This window comes from Pelodiscus sinensis, chromosome 3 (genome assembly GCF_052426305.1).
Source record: "Pelodiscus sinensis isolate ZL-2025 chromosome 3, ASM5242630v1, whole genome shotgun sequence".
Lineage (NCBI taxonomy): Eukaryota > Metazoa > Chordata > Testudines > Trionychidae > Pelodiscus > Pelodiscus sinensis.
Genome location: NC_143054.1, coordinates 101,686,259 through 101,700,573, shown reverse-complemented (window position 1 = coordinate 101,700,573; position 14,315 = coordinate 101,686,259). Strand labels below are relative to the sequence as shown.

Sequence of the window (14,315 nt, the reverse complement as noted above, 5' to 3'; positions counted from 1 at the left end):
ATTTTGTGAGAGGTGGAAGGTTGTAGCAGCAGCACAGGCTCCTCATTGCAGATGGGGGTGAGCAAGCGAAGGCTGGAAACACTGCACTGAGATCAACTGGCAGTGCCTCCGTGATCAACCAATCGATCACAATTGACTGGTTGGTGACCACTGGAATGGTGGGTGCTAAGTACCCTAATCTTCTCCAATGAGAGGCACCATTGGTCTTTTCCTCAAATCAGTCTCTCTGATTGTTCTAAGAGAATTGACTTTCCCTGTAGTATTTTGGCATTTTCATTCTGATGTTAAGAAAAGTCGTTGTAAGAATTTTCTCTTTTTTTTACCTTATCCACATTTCTGTTTCTGGTACTACCTGGAAATCAGAGGGCTATGTCTATATTGCAAGCTTCTTGTCAGTGTTTTCCCCAGGAATTGAAATTGGGGAGGGGGGGTTCGAATTTACGGGGAGGGGGGAGTCAGGGCTGATGAGGGGGTGAGACCATGAGGGTGAAGGTGGGCTGTATGGCACCACAGTAAAAACTGAAAAATGTTTCATGACCATTTTATTAGATTTAACTCATGTTTTAAAATCACACAAATTAAAGTTGGCTACTCAAGCCTTCTATGAAGCACTACGTCTACATCCTTCTTGGTTTCTTCTTATAATTTTGCACAGCTCTGTTAATAAACTTCTTGAATGCAATGCGTTTTTCTTCGGTGGCTTCTCGTGTGTCCAGTACTTCCATTCCTTCAATTGATATGCTCTTTAGTTCATTCATGTGATCAGGCAGAAGGTGACTTCTTTCAGAACACAAAATTCTATTCAATGATGAAAAAGAACGCTCAACTGTAGCTGTTGTGACTGGGAGTAGCAAGAGATGAATTCCTACTTCTTTCATCCCAGAAGACATAGCACAAAGATCCGGTCGAGACACTAGTGATGATAAAAAAAGAAGTTGAAGTCAAATCTTCATTCATTCGTCGTATGATATTCCACTCTGTGTTCAAATTCTCTATTCTGTCCTGAACACATGGCAGCCCCATTGCTGATAGTGCCTCACTCCACTCAACTGTTGGTGTTTTATAGGACAGGCATCTGTAAAAGGTACGTAGAGGTTGAGTAGACGCTAGAAGTCGCTGTTGTGGAATTGCAAAAGGTACAGAAATGGACAACTAAAATGATTAGGGATATGAAACAGGATGTCTGGGAATTTTCAGCTTAGGAAAGAGACGACTAAAGGGGGATTATGATAGGGGGTCTATAAAATCTTGACTGGTGTGAAGAAAGTGAATAAAGAAAAGTTATTGAATCCTTCACATAACACAAGAACTAGCAGTCACCCAATGAAATTAATAGGCAGCATGTTTTTAAAAAAACCAAAAGGAAGTACTTCTTCACTCAACATAAAGTCAACCCATGGAATTCTTTGCCAGGGGATACTGTGAAGACCAAAACTATAACAGGATTTGAAAAAAGCACTAGATACATTTCTGGAGAATAGGTCCATCAGTGGCTATTAGCCAGGATGGGGAGGGATGTAATACCATGCCCTGAGTGTCCCTAGCCTGTTGCCAGAAGCTGGGAATGGGCAACAGGGGCTGGATCACTTGATTACCTGTTCTGTTCATTCCCTATGAAGCACGTGGCCTTGACCACTGTTGGAAGACAGGATTCTGGGCTATATGGACCACTGGTCTGACCCAGTATGACCATTCTTATGTAAAAATTAATTATAATAATAAAAATGTTTAGTACAGAAACTCCCCAACATAATGACCTCTCAAGATACCAACAATGGGAGATGTTAACCTTGGCAAATAATGCATTTTAAAAATCTTGGCCTACTAGGAAACACATTTATATAAGTTTCCATTCCCAGTCACAAATCTAACATTCTGGAGCAAAGTCACTAAAATATAGTCCAACAAACAAATGTTTATTTAACGTGTCCCTCATTTTTCCCTCCACCTTATCCAACTCACCGATGTTGTCCTTGGTCAGTGGAGACTCAGAGTTCAGAGGTGCTTTCACGTGAGTACACCTCCCAGGTGGGGGGCAAGAAGGCACCTTGCTTGTTCCTCCAGCTGCTCAGTGTTTGCTCTGGCCACTGTTGTTCATTGTGCCACTGTTCACTCCATCACTCTGTTGCCAATGGCCCTGCACCGTCACCTTCTGGTGCTACCTGCCACTGTGATCTCTGCGAGTTGGTCTCCTGAGGTTCCACCCAGCTCTCAGTGATTTCAGCTGAGCTCCCAGTGGGGGAACCTTGCTGCTAGTGCACTCTGGGCTGTCTCTTACACAAAAACACTGTACCCACAGGAACACAGTCTCCACAGCAGGACTAAGCACTTAGACCTGATTATCAGTGATTTCAGCTGTAGTGTTCACTTAACAAAACAAAAGACTATATATGAAGCCTAATCAGCTCTGTCTTTAAACAGTGGAGAGGGGCAGGTCAAATAGTACTTGTGATTCAGACAGACCATCAAGCAAAACACACAGCTATCCCTACCCTCTTTCTTGATGCCCTCAATCAGTACAGGTTAAGTACAGTTCTACTGTCCTTTGCTCATACAATAAGAACAACAACATTTCATTCCTCCCCTCGCCCCCCCTCTCCCCCTGCATTCAAGTGATTTGTAACTTGCCCCACCCAAAATCTATCACTTGGGCAACACAGCTCTGTTTGCTGGATACCTAGGTAGATTAGATGTGAATGTAAATACAATCTGGTCCTGAAGCCTTTCCCCCCAGCCCCCAGCTCATCATTAGCTGTCAGGGAGAGCTCATTTTGACTTTGCTTACAAATCATAATTTGAAGTTATTAGGTTGGCCAACATCATCAAAATGAATGCACTGACATGGTCATAAAAAACAACAGTGCTGTGTCTACATTGGCACACCTTTCCGGAAAAGGGATGCTAATGAGACCAGTCGAAATTGCAAATGCCGTGGGGGATTTAAATATCCCCCGCGGCATTTGCATGAACATGGCTGCCGCTTTTTTCCGGCTCGGGGTTTTGCCGGAGAAAAGCGCCAGTCTAGACGGGATCTTGCGGAAAATAAGCCCTTTTCCGGAAGATCCCTTATTCCTACTTTCAAGGAATAAGGGATCTTCCAGAAAAGGGCTTATTTTCCGCAAGATCCAGTCTAGACTGGAGCTTTTCTCCGGCAAAACCCCGAGCCGGAAAAAAGCGACAGCCATGTTCATGCAAATGCCGCGGGGGATATTTAAATCCCTCGGGGCATTTGCAATTCCGACTGGTCTCATTAGCATCCCTTTTCCGGAAAGTGGTGCCAGTGTAGACACAGCCCAGCTGTATAAGGAAGCTAGTCTATGTTCATACTTTTCAAATTTATTATGCTTTTTCGGATACACATTTCTTATCATACACTGTATATGCTTTTAAAGTGTGTATTAATGTTTCAATTTCAATACAAATTTCCAAACAATCACTAAATTGGCATGTAACTAGTTCACAAAACTAGTGGGGTGCGGTGTTGGGGAAATTCAGGGGGGATATACACCCACATACGGGGTGTAGGGAAATCCCTGCTTCTTGTGCAAGAACTATTTTGAGCAAGAGTTCTTGTGCAAAAGTTCTTGTGCAAGAGCGTGTCCACACTGGTCAAAGCGCATCGCAAAAGTGAAGCACTTTTGTGCAAGAGAGCATCTACACTAGCAGGAAACTCTTGCACAAAGACTCCCCCCACCCCCCCAGCCATTTCAGACAGGGCAAAAGAGCACCAGGACCTTCCGGGGGCAGGGGCTGGAGCTCCTCTGAGACATGTGCTTAAAGGGATCTCCCTGGACAGCCGTTTCTCTGCTGCTGCATGCTTTGGGACCTCTGGTAGGGACTGAGAGCTGTAGCAGTGTCTGTTGTGGTTGCTCTCTGCCTCATTGGGCACCACAGCTTGTGACCTAGTGCTTTTGGGGACTTTTGCCTTCTGCTTGCTGTGCCATGGAGCCAAGGATGGCCCTGTGGCTGTTCTGGCCCCACACGGCCATTTTGGAGTGTGTGCAGCTGCTACTCTACGCTGCCTTACTACTCCTGCACGAGCTCGATGCAGAGCTCACTTTGGACTCCCTCTCCCTGAATGCGGCGGCTTTGCTATGGCATCCTACCCGACTGTGGAGAGGCGATACTGGAGACTCAAAACCAGTTCCGACTGGTGGGACCAGCTGGTCCTGGAGCAATGGGATGACCAGCAGTGGCTCCATAATTTCAGGATGCAGAAGCAGACGTTCGTGGAGCTGTGTGACTGACTCATCCCTGTGCTCCTCAGACACAACACCCAGCTGCGGCCCGCCATCCCCATCAACAAGAGAGTCACCAGTGCCCTGTGGAAGCTGGCCACCTCAAACAGCTACTGCTCGGTGGCACACCAGTTCGGGGTGGGCAGGTCCACAGCCATCTTGATGCAGGTACGGCCCTCGGGGGGGGGGGGCAGGGGAAGGGAAGACTCCAGCCAGGAGAGGGATGGAGGGGTGGGGGAAACCCCATCACCCAGGGGCTTGTGCCGTCCCTCCCTCACATAGGCCTGTTGGTATGGGAGGGGGGCTCTGGGGCGAGAGGGCTCTGGCATGTTTGGGGGGGAGAGGGCATCACAGGGAGCAGGCACCCCCCAAGAGCTCATGCACCCACCCTGCCTCATTCTGTGTGTTCCCTGTGTTTGTCTGTGCCTTTCTGCAGGTTGTCTGAGCCATCAACGACATTCTGCTCAAGAGGGTCATCCGCCTGTGGGACATGGACGCAATTGTGGCTGGCTTCACTGCCCTGGGGTTCCCCAACTGCAGGGGAGCCATGGATGGGACCCACATACCCATCTGGGCACCAGAGCATCGAATGGCCCACTTCATCAATCAGAAGGGGTACTTTTTGATGGTGCTCCAAGCCCTCATGGACTACTATGGCTGCTTCATGGACATCTAAGTGGGGTGGTCAGGCAGGGCACATGATGCCCACATCCTCTGAAATACCAGCCTGTTTCGCAGGATGGAGACAGGCACTTTCTTCCCCCAGCAGGAATTGACAGTTGGGGATGTCTGCATGCCACTGTGCATCGTGGGGGGCGCAGCCTACCCCCTCACACCATCGCTGATGTGACCGTACACTGGACACATGGACCCCAGCTGGGAAACATTCAACCAGAACCTAAACCAGGCCCGCAACCAGGTGGAGTGCACCTTTGGACGGCTGAAGGCGAGATTCCATTGTCTACTCACCCATCTCAACATGAGCAAGCGAACATCGCAGAGGTTGTCGCAGTATGTTGTGTGCTGCACAACATAGTGGAGCAGAAGAGAGAGGCTTCGTCCTGAGATGGATGGCAGGCGAGGGCTGGGCATTCAAGCAGCCCTGGACAGCTGCCATCTGGCAGGCACACCACGATGGGATACGATTACGAGAGGCCGTCAAGGAGATGTTCTCCCAGGCCCCACACTAGGGTCGCTTCTGTCTGGCATCCACATCTATCTCCTATTCCCAACCCTTCCCTTCCCTCACCTCCCAATAAACACAAAACAGTTTTTTGTTTAACCAAGAATAAACTGTATTTTTATTTACAATAGGGAAGAAGAGTGGGCAGTGGGAGGGGGCTTTCAACTGGGAGGGGGAGTTATTGCTGGGAGGAGCAGCTCCTGCCTGTGCCTTTGTGGGTGCAGAGGCTTTGGCGCCCTTCAGGCCGGGTTGGGGCAGGCATCATGGGGAGGTGGACAGGACGGGGTGCAGCAGGAGGGGTGGCAGGAGGGGGCATGGGCACAGCAGGGAGAGCAGCAGTGTGGGGCAAGGCCATGCCATAGTGCACAGCATGTCCGATGAGAGATGTGAGGATGGAGATGGTGTTTCACATGCAGTCGCAGCGCTGGAGGAACTGGCCCCATTTCTGCTGCCACCACTCCATGTCAGCCCGCAGCTTGCTGCTAACCGTGTTGTCCATCCACTCTACGGCCTGGACGTGATGCTGGAGGAGCTGGTCGCGCTGCCTGGCCCACCGGACTGGTGCCGGGGTTGTCGGTGCCTCCGCCGTAGAGCTGAAGGGTCCCTTGCTCCTGACTGGTCCCAGGAGCACAGAACACAGAAAACGGTGATGCAGTCAGCCCTGCCCACAGTGTCCCTGAGTCCCTCCTCCATGAGCCTCACGTTACACTACACCACAACTGTTGCTTGGGCCCAATCAGTCCCCTGTGTGTGTGATCACGCAGACTAGCTCAAAATCCTGGGGGAGTGAAGTGATCCTCCATGGGCTGCAACCCTTGGGAGATATCACTGTGAATGAAGACCTTTGTCTGTGTCCTAGCCACTTGGCATGCTGTGTCCATCTGCCTGCACTGCGTACACTCCCTCCCCAAGGTAGAGCACATGGCTTCTACTCTTGTCACTGTCTGTGAGCATACACCATTGATGCTGTAGTCATGTTTGAGTACACATCCCCACATTGCATGGGAGCAAGTGTGGCAGACGAGGTCTGGGTTCTCAGTCTACTGTCATTGATTTCCTCGGAGCTGCAGCCAGGCCTACTGGGGAGTGTATTGTCCCTGCAGCAAGACTATGTGGCCCAGAGGCCCTGGCTACCCACTTCCCTGCTCCTCCTCCCCCCAGCCCTTGGACAAGTAGCTCAGGGCAGTGCATGGCCATAGTAGGGGGCTTCCCTCGGGGCAGCAGAGGGGCTGGGAACAGCCAAGGGACTCTGTGGGGGCCGCGCTCACAGGGCTGGCTCGCTGAGCTTTTCACAGGAGCAGCTGCTGTGTCACATGGGAAGGCATGGTCGTGTGCTGTCTGTGTGCGGCACCCTTCGGGATGTGTGCGGTGTGGCCTGCGCCCTTGGGGCTTGGCTGCTTCCCTTTCCCTCCCCCAGGCAGGACATGTGTGAGCAGCAGGGTCCCAAGCGTGTCCTAGAGCTGCCTGCTGCATACATGTGCCACACAGTCAGTCTGCACGAGGTTGCATATGCTGCGTACTGCTGCACAGTGTGAAGCTCGAACTGCCTGACTGATGCTCCCTCCCCTCCCCCCAGGCATCTGTCTCCCCAACCCTTGTGAGTGAGAAGCACAATACTCACCGGAGGATCCATCGCTGGCCTCGGACATTCCAGAGGCTGGGCACTGGCTCTAGGTGGAGGGTGATGGGGCAGTCCACTTCATCACCCTTGGAACTAGTGGTCAGGTCACCCTCCTCCTCCAGGTCAGGCGGCCTGACCACCAAGGTGCACAGTCCAGTGTTGACCACCAGCAAGGGCCCTTGGACCACTGTCTCCCCCAGGATGGCATGCAAGCGGTCATAGTGGAGGCAGGTGTTGACTCCTGCCCCCTTGCCCTCAGTGTCCCTGATGTAGTCCAGGTGCAGCTCCTTAATCTTGGCCTGGATCTGTTCCAGGGTCTAGGATGGATGTCTCTGGTCAGCCAGCCACAGGACCAGGGGTCGTGGAGGAATTCCTCTTCTGCCCACAGATCCACATTGCATTTAAATTTAAAAAGTGATCTAGTGGTTTAAAAAGTTTGGAGACCACTAGATTAAAAGACACTCAATTATTTATTCAAAAAATTGTTCTTAGATGGCCTTCAGATATGCAGATCCACACAGTAATTACGCAACTTATACGGGAAGTAGGGGACATCTACTTGTAAATTATTTATTGATCTTTGACAACTTGTTTGGTGACTTGCAAACATAAGAAAACAGAGTATCTGCCTTAAGAAATGCACGATCTAACTTAGAGTATTACCCATATATACATGTACACACAAAAATCAGGTATACATAGTTCACCAGTATGAGTACCATGAGTTGTTGAAATCTTTTGGTGGCTATTCAGGTCATTACACAATATAGACGTTATTTTTTCTTCTTAATATGCAATGTCCTGGTCACTTAATTTTGATTCCCTTATTATACTTGGTATAAAACTTAGAGTGTCTAATATTCATCTACCTAGCCCATACCACATATGAATTTGGCCCAAGATATAGAAATAAAAGCAATAGATTATACTCTATGTAGACTAAAATACATTAAAAATAAACAAAATAATGGAGGAACTGAGTCTCAAATCTTTAACTATAGGAAATGGGAAACAGTTTGGTTGCCCTCCTCCCCAATATCAAAATTAGTAATTATACAGCTTCCCAGAACTTCCTTCCTCCTTTTGGCATTTCTATATCTTTACATAGTCTACATCATCGTGTCACTGGGGTGAGGGATCACTGTAAGAATGAAAAGAGTAGGAAAGAAAGCAGCACTGTGAGTTCTAAGATGAGAGCAGAGAAAGCCAGCAAATGATAAAGTCAGATAATCCTTCCCTTAGGATAGCACATTGGGTCATCCGGGAGCACACAAGAGAATTTTTTCCTTCATAATTTGCCATTTAAATTTTGCAAGTAGTAACCAGGATGCTGCAGTGTATTAACAAAGGGGACCTGACATTCCAAGTAAAGGAAGAGAATTGAATTAAAAAAAAACAACCATTTTTGAAGATCTCTGCAAAAAGATAGTTACCTTGGGGGAGGGAGAGCTAGACATTATCCTTCATTTTACTCTGCTTTAATACACTGATGGAGAATATCCACTGACAGTAGTGAGAGTAGGGTGTTGTTTCAACTGTGTAGTTTGCTTTTGGCTAATAAGTTGGCTCAATACAAAATCTTACCTCACCCAGTAAAAACCCAATCAGATTTCAGTTTACTAATAATCTACCAGTTTGGATTTTCAACCCTGAACTGAAGAAATTCTTGAAAGTTTCCAGAGAATAAACACTAAAACCTGAATATCAATGACAATTTTTAAATGTGCCCCCCTCTCTTCCTCTATTTTGGCTCATAGTTCACCAGAGCCCCGATACTGCAGTAATTTACAGATGATTAATTTTACCCTCTGCAAGTAATCTTTTTAACATCATGGGCAGGGCTCAACAAATTATGTCATCTACTCACCCGTGGCGAGTAGATTACAAGTTGCAAAGCTGGCGCAGCCCGGTCTGCGCATGCGCAGACCGCAGAACCGCACGGCCGGCGAGCAGGGTTCGCTGTCACTTGGTGAGCCCTGATCATGGGCATATGGGTAAATCTACACAGCAATTTAAGTTGTGACTGCAGTACATGAAAGCAAGCCTTTATTAACTTTCATCTAGCAAGTACATACTATGGTTGATATCTAGAACCTAAATCCGTCTTGCCACATCTTTATTACAATTGCTATCTGCACCCACTTCTATGATCTCTGCTGCCATGCTTTCACCCATGAGTGTTACCCACACTAGCTAGGACTCATACACCAGTGTTTTCTGTAAGGTGAGCACTCGGGCGGCCACCCAGGAGAGGTTCAAATGCCGCTCAGCTGATTAGCAAAGTGTCCACAGTTCCCAGAGCCAGCAGCATGTGTTTCTACTGGTGGTGCATATCCATGCATACTTTGGTGCACATAACAAAATTTGTTCCACACATATATGGAAGAAATGAGAGGGAACACCGCTACACACATTACAATTACACCTTCCCTTGAGGTGTAGATGTATGCTAAGTCCTCACAAGGTTGGAGCCTGGGTACATGCTCATCTTCTTATTGTCCGATATATACAGATAACTGTTTAGAAGGAGGGCTCGGCAAAGCTTATTTCAAAGAATGAAGAAGAAAAAAAAATTTGCGATCAAAACAAAATGTACTATTGTCTATCTTACAAACCAGGATCCAATGCTCCAAGTTGCTCCAGTCTTCCAGAATCAGTGCCTTTCTTTTCCATTCAGCAGGGCTGTGCACTGCAGCAGTCCAGTTGTGAGCCCTAAATGCACAGCTGTTGAGACAAAAAGGGCTTAACAATATATATGTATAATGTTTCATGTCATGTCAAATTTAAATGCAGCTGTAACTATTTTTGCAACAGAGACAAAAGAGAACCCCAACTCTAAGGCCTCTATCAAAGAGTCAAGGCTCTGTTCTGCACTCATCTTGATAAAGGCCTGAGGGCTAAAACTGAATTTTCATCTCTTTATGTTCCAAAAGCAAGAATTAACCCTTTCACTCCTAATCTCTCAGCACATCTGCTATGCTGGTTGGTTGGGTGGTTGGTTAGTTGCTTGGTTTATTTGTTTGAAAACATTTAAAAGTGTTAGGATGTGCCTGGGATAATTACAGGCAGTCCCCGGGTTACGTACAAGATAGGGACTGTAGGTTTGTTCTTAAGTTGAATCTGTATGTAAGTCGGAACTGGCGTCAGCCGCTGCTGAAACTGATCAGTTTCAACTGCAGCTGAATCTGGATGCCAGTTCTGACTTACATACAGATTCAACTTAAGAAACCCAGGCGTCCCCAAGTCAGCTGCTGCTGAAACTGATCAGCGGCTGATTCCAGGAAGCCTGGGGCAGAGCAACTCTGCCTCGGGCTTCCTGTAGTCAGCCGCTGGTCAGTTTCAGCAGCGGCTGACTTGGGGACGCCTGGGGAAGAGCAGCTGGGGTGCTGCTGGGTTGCTCCAGTAGCGCGGCTCCTCGGCGCTACTGGAGCAACCCAGCAGCACCCCAGCTGCTCTGCCTCAGGCGTCCTGATTCAGCCGCTGCTGAAAGTGACCAGCAGCAGCTGAATCAGAACGCCTGGGGCAGAGCAGCTGGGGTGCTGCCGGGTTGGTCCGGAGCGGCGCTGCGGGACCAACCCGGCAGCCCCCAGCTGCTCTACCCCAGGGGTAGGCAAGAAAAGCCTGGTCTGCTGGGGGGGGCACTAGCTGCTCCCCCCCCCAGCAGACCAGGGGGACAGGAGCAAAGTCTTGGAGCACTCCCGCAGCGGGACAGCCCAAGCACGCCCGGGCTGTCCCGCTGCGGGCGTGCTCCAAGGCTTTGCTCCCCGTCTCCCTGCCACCCGTGTCCTCCGGGATGAGAAAAGCTTCTCCCGGTCTCCCTGGTCTGCTGGGGGGGTCCAGCAAAGCCGCTGGACCCCCCCAGCAGACCAGGGGGACAGGAGCAAAGCCGCCCAGGCGGCGGGAGTCCCGCTGCCTGAGCGACTTTGCTCCGGGGCAAATGAGCAAAGCCGCCCAGGCAGCGGGACTCCCGCCGCCTGGGCGGCTTTGCTCGGGTGTCCCTGGTCTGCTGGGGGGGTCCAGCGGCTTTGCTGGACCCCCCCAGCAGACCAGGGAGACCGGGAGAAGCTTTTCTCACCCCGGAGGACACGGGTGGCGACCCGCCGCCCATGAGCTCCGGGGCGAGAAAAGCCCCATTCGTAAGTGCGGATCCGACGTAAGTCGGATCTGCGTAAGTCGGAGACTGCCTGTAGAGATGTTTTGTGCCTTGTGTGCCCCCTCTCCCAAAAGAGGATTCAGCAATAGTCAAACAGCTAAATAACCACTATATTAGATCTTTGGGGAAAAGTAAACAACTAGTTACTTTTGGCTATCCTAGGGTACATCTATGTTGCGCAGCTACTTCGGGTTACTCCAGGCTATTTTGGGGTACCACACGTCTTAACATACTTTTTTAAATAACGGGTGTGCTGTTTTGGCATCCTGGTAGCCCTTGTTCCATTAGGGTTAAGGACTATCTTGAAATAGCACATTATTTCTAAATTTGGCACTGTGTAGACGTGCCAAATTTCAAAATAAGCTATTTCAAAATAGATTCAAAATAAGATATGCAATTTACATATTGCAAATTGCATATCTTATGTCGAGTTTAGGGTACTGTGTAGAAGACGTACCCCCAGAGGAGATGATGGTAGCCAAGATTATTAAGCACCTGAGATCTACAATTATTATTCTTCCATACCTAAAGGAAGCCACAGTTTCTGCCCTAAAGAACTTTAAATCAAGCCTGGATTTTTCTCAGCTGTGGGGATTATGTTTGTTTGTTTGTTTTTAAAATTAAGCACATCTATCCATGCGTTTACACTCTGAGGGTATGTCTATACTAGTCACCCTAGTTCAAACTAGGGGGGCTAATGTAGGCATTCAAACTTGCAAATGAAGCCTGAGATTTAAATATAATTAAACATCATTGTACACTAACATTATACAAGCCATGTGTAAAGCCAATGGACTCAGGTCATCAACAGGTGGGATTAAATCTGGGACCTTAGAGGCTAAAGTCATGAGCTGCTGCAGTATGAGCTAAGAGACAGCTGACTCTCAGCTAAGGCTTTAGAGCAAATTTTACTCTCCTTTGTCAGTGATCTCTGTGCCTCTCGGTTGGGGTGCTGTACGAGACAACTATCCTCTTCATTATTTACTGACCTGACGCTATCAAAGCTATCCTTAAGAATGACCAGTGACCTCTCTTGGGTAAATGAAAATTTTTAAAAATATACTACAAATGTTTTTTTATAATGTGGTTTAGACATGCATTTTTAAATAACCATTAAAAATAGATGCATACCAATTATGTTAAGGGAAATTCACAATTGAGGCTTGGAGTATTCCAGTCAATATGGCCCTCTGTTAACAAAGCCTTTGAACAGTGGAGAATGATACGGTATGTACTGTGGATAAATGTAACCAGAGATCTCTCTCCCTTTGTCATATATAGGCCTTATCTATTACAATAACTATACTGATGGATACTCTAATCTAGAATAAAAGAGACTTTCAGCCTAGTTTTGACAACATGCTTGAACAACTGAGGACATGTCTACACTGCGGGGCAGAAGTTGAATTAATATACTGAAGTAACTTCAGCTACATCAATTACGTAGTTTCAGGCTAAGTCTAGACTGCAGGCTTCTTTCGGAAGAAGCTTTTCCAGAAGAGACCTTCCAAGAAAACTTCTTCCAAAAAAGAGCGTACACACCGTCAAAGCACATTGAAAAAGTGATCTGCTTTTTCAAAAGATAGTGTCTACACTGAATGGATGCTATCCAGCATGTAAGCTGTGATTACTAATGACGGAGTGGCCAGTAGGGCACCTGTGCTTTTTTCTCTTTCCTCTTCTTTCGAAAGAACTCCCTCTTCCCTGTCCACACACCTTTTTCCGAAAGAGCTCTTTTTCTGAAAAAACTCTGTAGTGTAGACATAGCCTCAGTCAAAAAAACTTATTCTGACTTTTGGCAGTGTCTACACAGCAGGAAGTTGCAGGAAGAACACTCTTCTTCCAGCGTCCCTTATTCCTCATAAAATATGGGGTACAGGAGTTGAAGTAAGAAGTCTTCCATCTCGACATTATTTTGACATTATATCAAAATAACTGTTTGTGGTATAGATGTGGATTTTATTATCTCGGAATAATGTCAGTTATTTTGAAATGACACTGCTGTGTAGACATAGCCTGAACGTCTTATTCCCAGTAGCAAGCTGCCTGTTGGTGGAGCAAGATCATCACCATGCACTGCTACAGGACAAACTTGTGTTTAGCCGCAGACTTGGTCTGGCACTTCCCCAGCCAAGAGAGAATTTCAGTACAGTAGACAGGTGCAGATAAACCTAGCTCTTTGGACATTACTGATGTGAGGAGAAGCAGCTGCATATTCAAAGAGCTTCTCAGCTTGCTAGTTTACACAAATGTATTAACATTCTCCTTGGAGGAAACTGCTGGTATGCATTCCCAGCAGGCATTAAACTTTAGGTGACAGAGGTAGTTTAGAGAAAGCTTCAGATGCAGAGACTTTAGCTTTAAGCAGGAGCGAGCGAGAGAGAGAGAGAGAAAGAGAGAGATGGGGGGAGGGAGGGATGAGTAGTTCATAGACAGTCAATATATTATTATGGGTATAGTGGCATAGTTGTGCCTAGCACCACACTAAGGTTATAAAAAGTGTCCTTGCCCCTTCAATATTTTAATCTAAATGAAATCACAACACAAAACAATGGCAACAATCCTTCCTTGGTATGTGGGCCAAGGAAGTGCTAGGGAATAGACATCCATAGGCACAAGTAGAACAGTTTGCAGTGCAATTCTAGCCATGTTAGTCCCAGGATATTAGAGAGACAAGGTGGGACAAGGTAATATTACACAGAGCCCTTCTTTAGGTTTTAGGGGAGGGTGGATTTTCCAGTAGGGAATATGCAGAATTGATTAATATGGTGTATTTCATTTTGATTATTTAGGCTTTTATCCTTTAATATACTATTTCAATTTAATCATTTAAAATTCTATATTTGAAATCTATATGTAATTGCAGTATTGCCAATCTTTCAATTTAAATGCATGTGTCATGACATTTTGTTTTTTTCTTACAAATCCAGCTCCTGGAATCATGTGAGCTCAGGTAAATGTCACTTTCCTTTCCCCTCCCCCCTGTTTTCTTTAATTGCACCTAAAAAACTCAGAAATCAGAAGTCAAAGAAAAAATATTACTTTTTTTAATCACATGATTTTAAGGCAATCTTTGGGGGGGGACTCATGATTTTTTTAAAGCTTAGAGTTGGAAGTACT

General features: G+C 47.1%; 1 long non-coding RNA gene across 1 annotated transcript in view; it reads right to left on the bottom strand.

Moving 5' to 3' along the window:
* Window positions 1-4,372: 4,372 nt before the first annotated feature.
* Window positions 4,373-14,315, bottom strand: part of LOC102443371 (uncharacterized) — a 39,005-nt gene continuing 29,062 nt past the window's right edge. Inside the window, exon 4 of the long non-coding RNA XR_331306.5 lies at window positions 4,373-9,766. This is a non-coding gene — a long non-coding RNA (uncharacterized LOC102443371). The remainder of the gene's footprint in view (window positions 9,767-14,315) is intronic.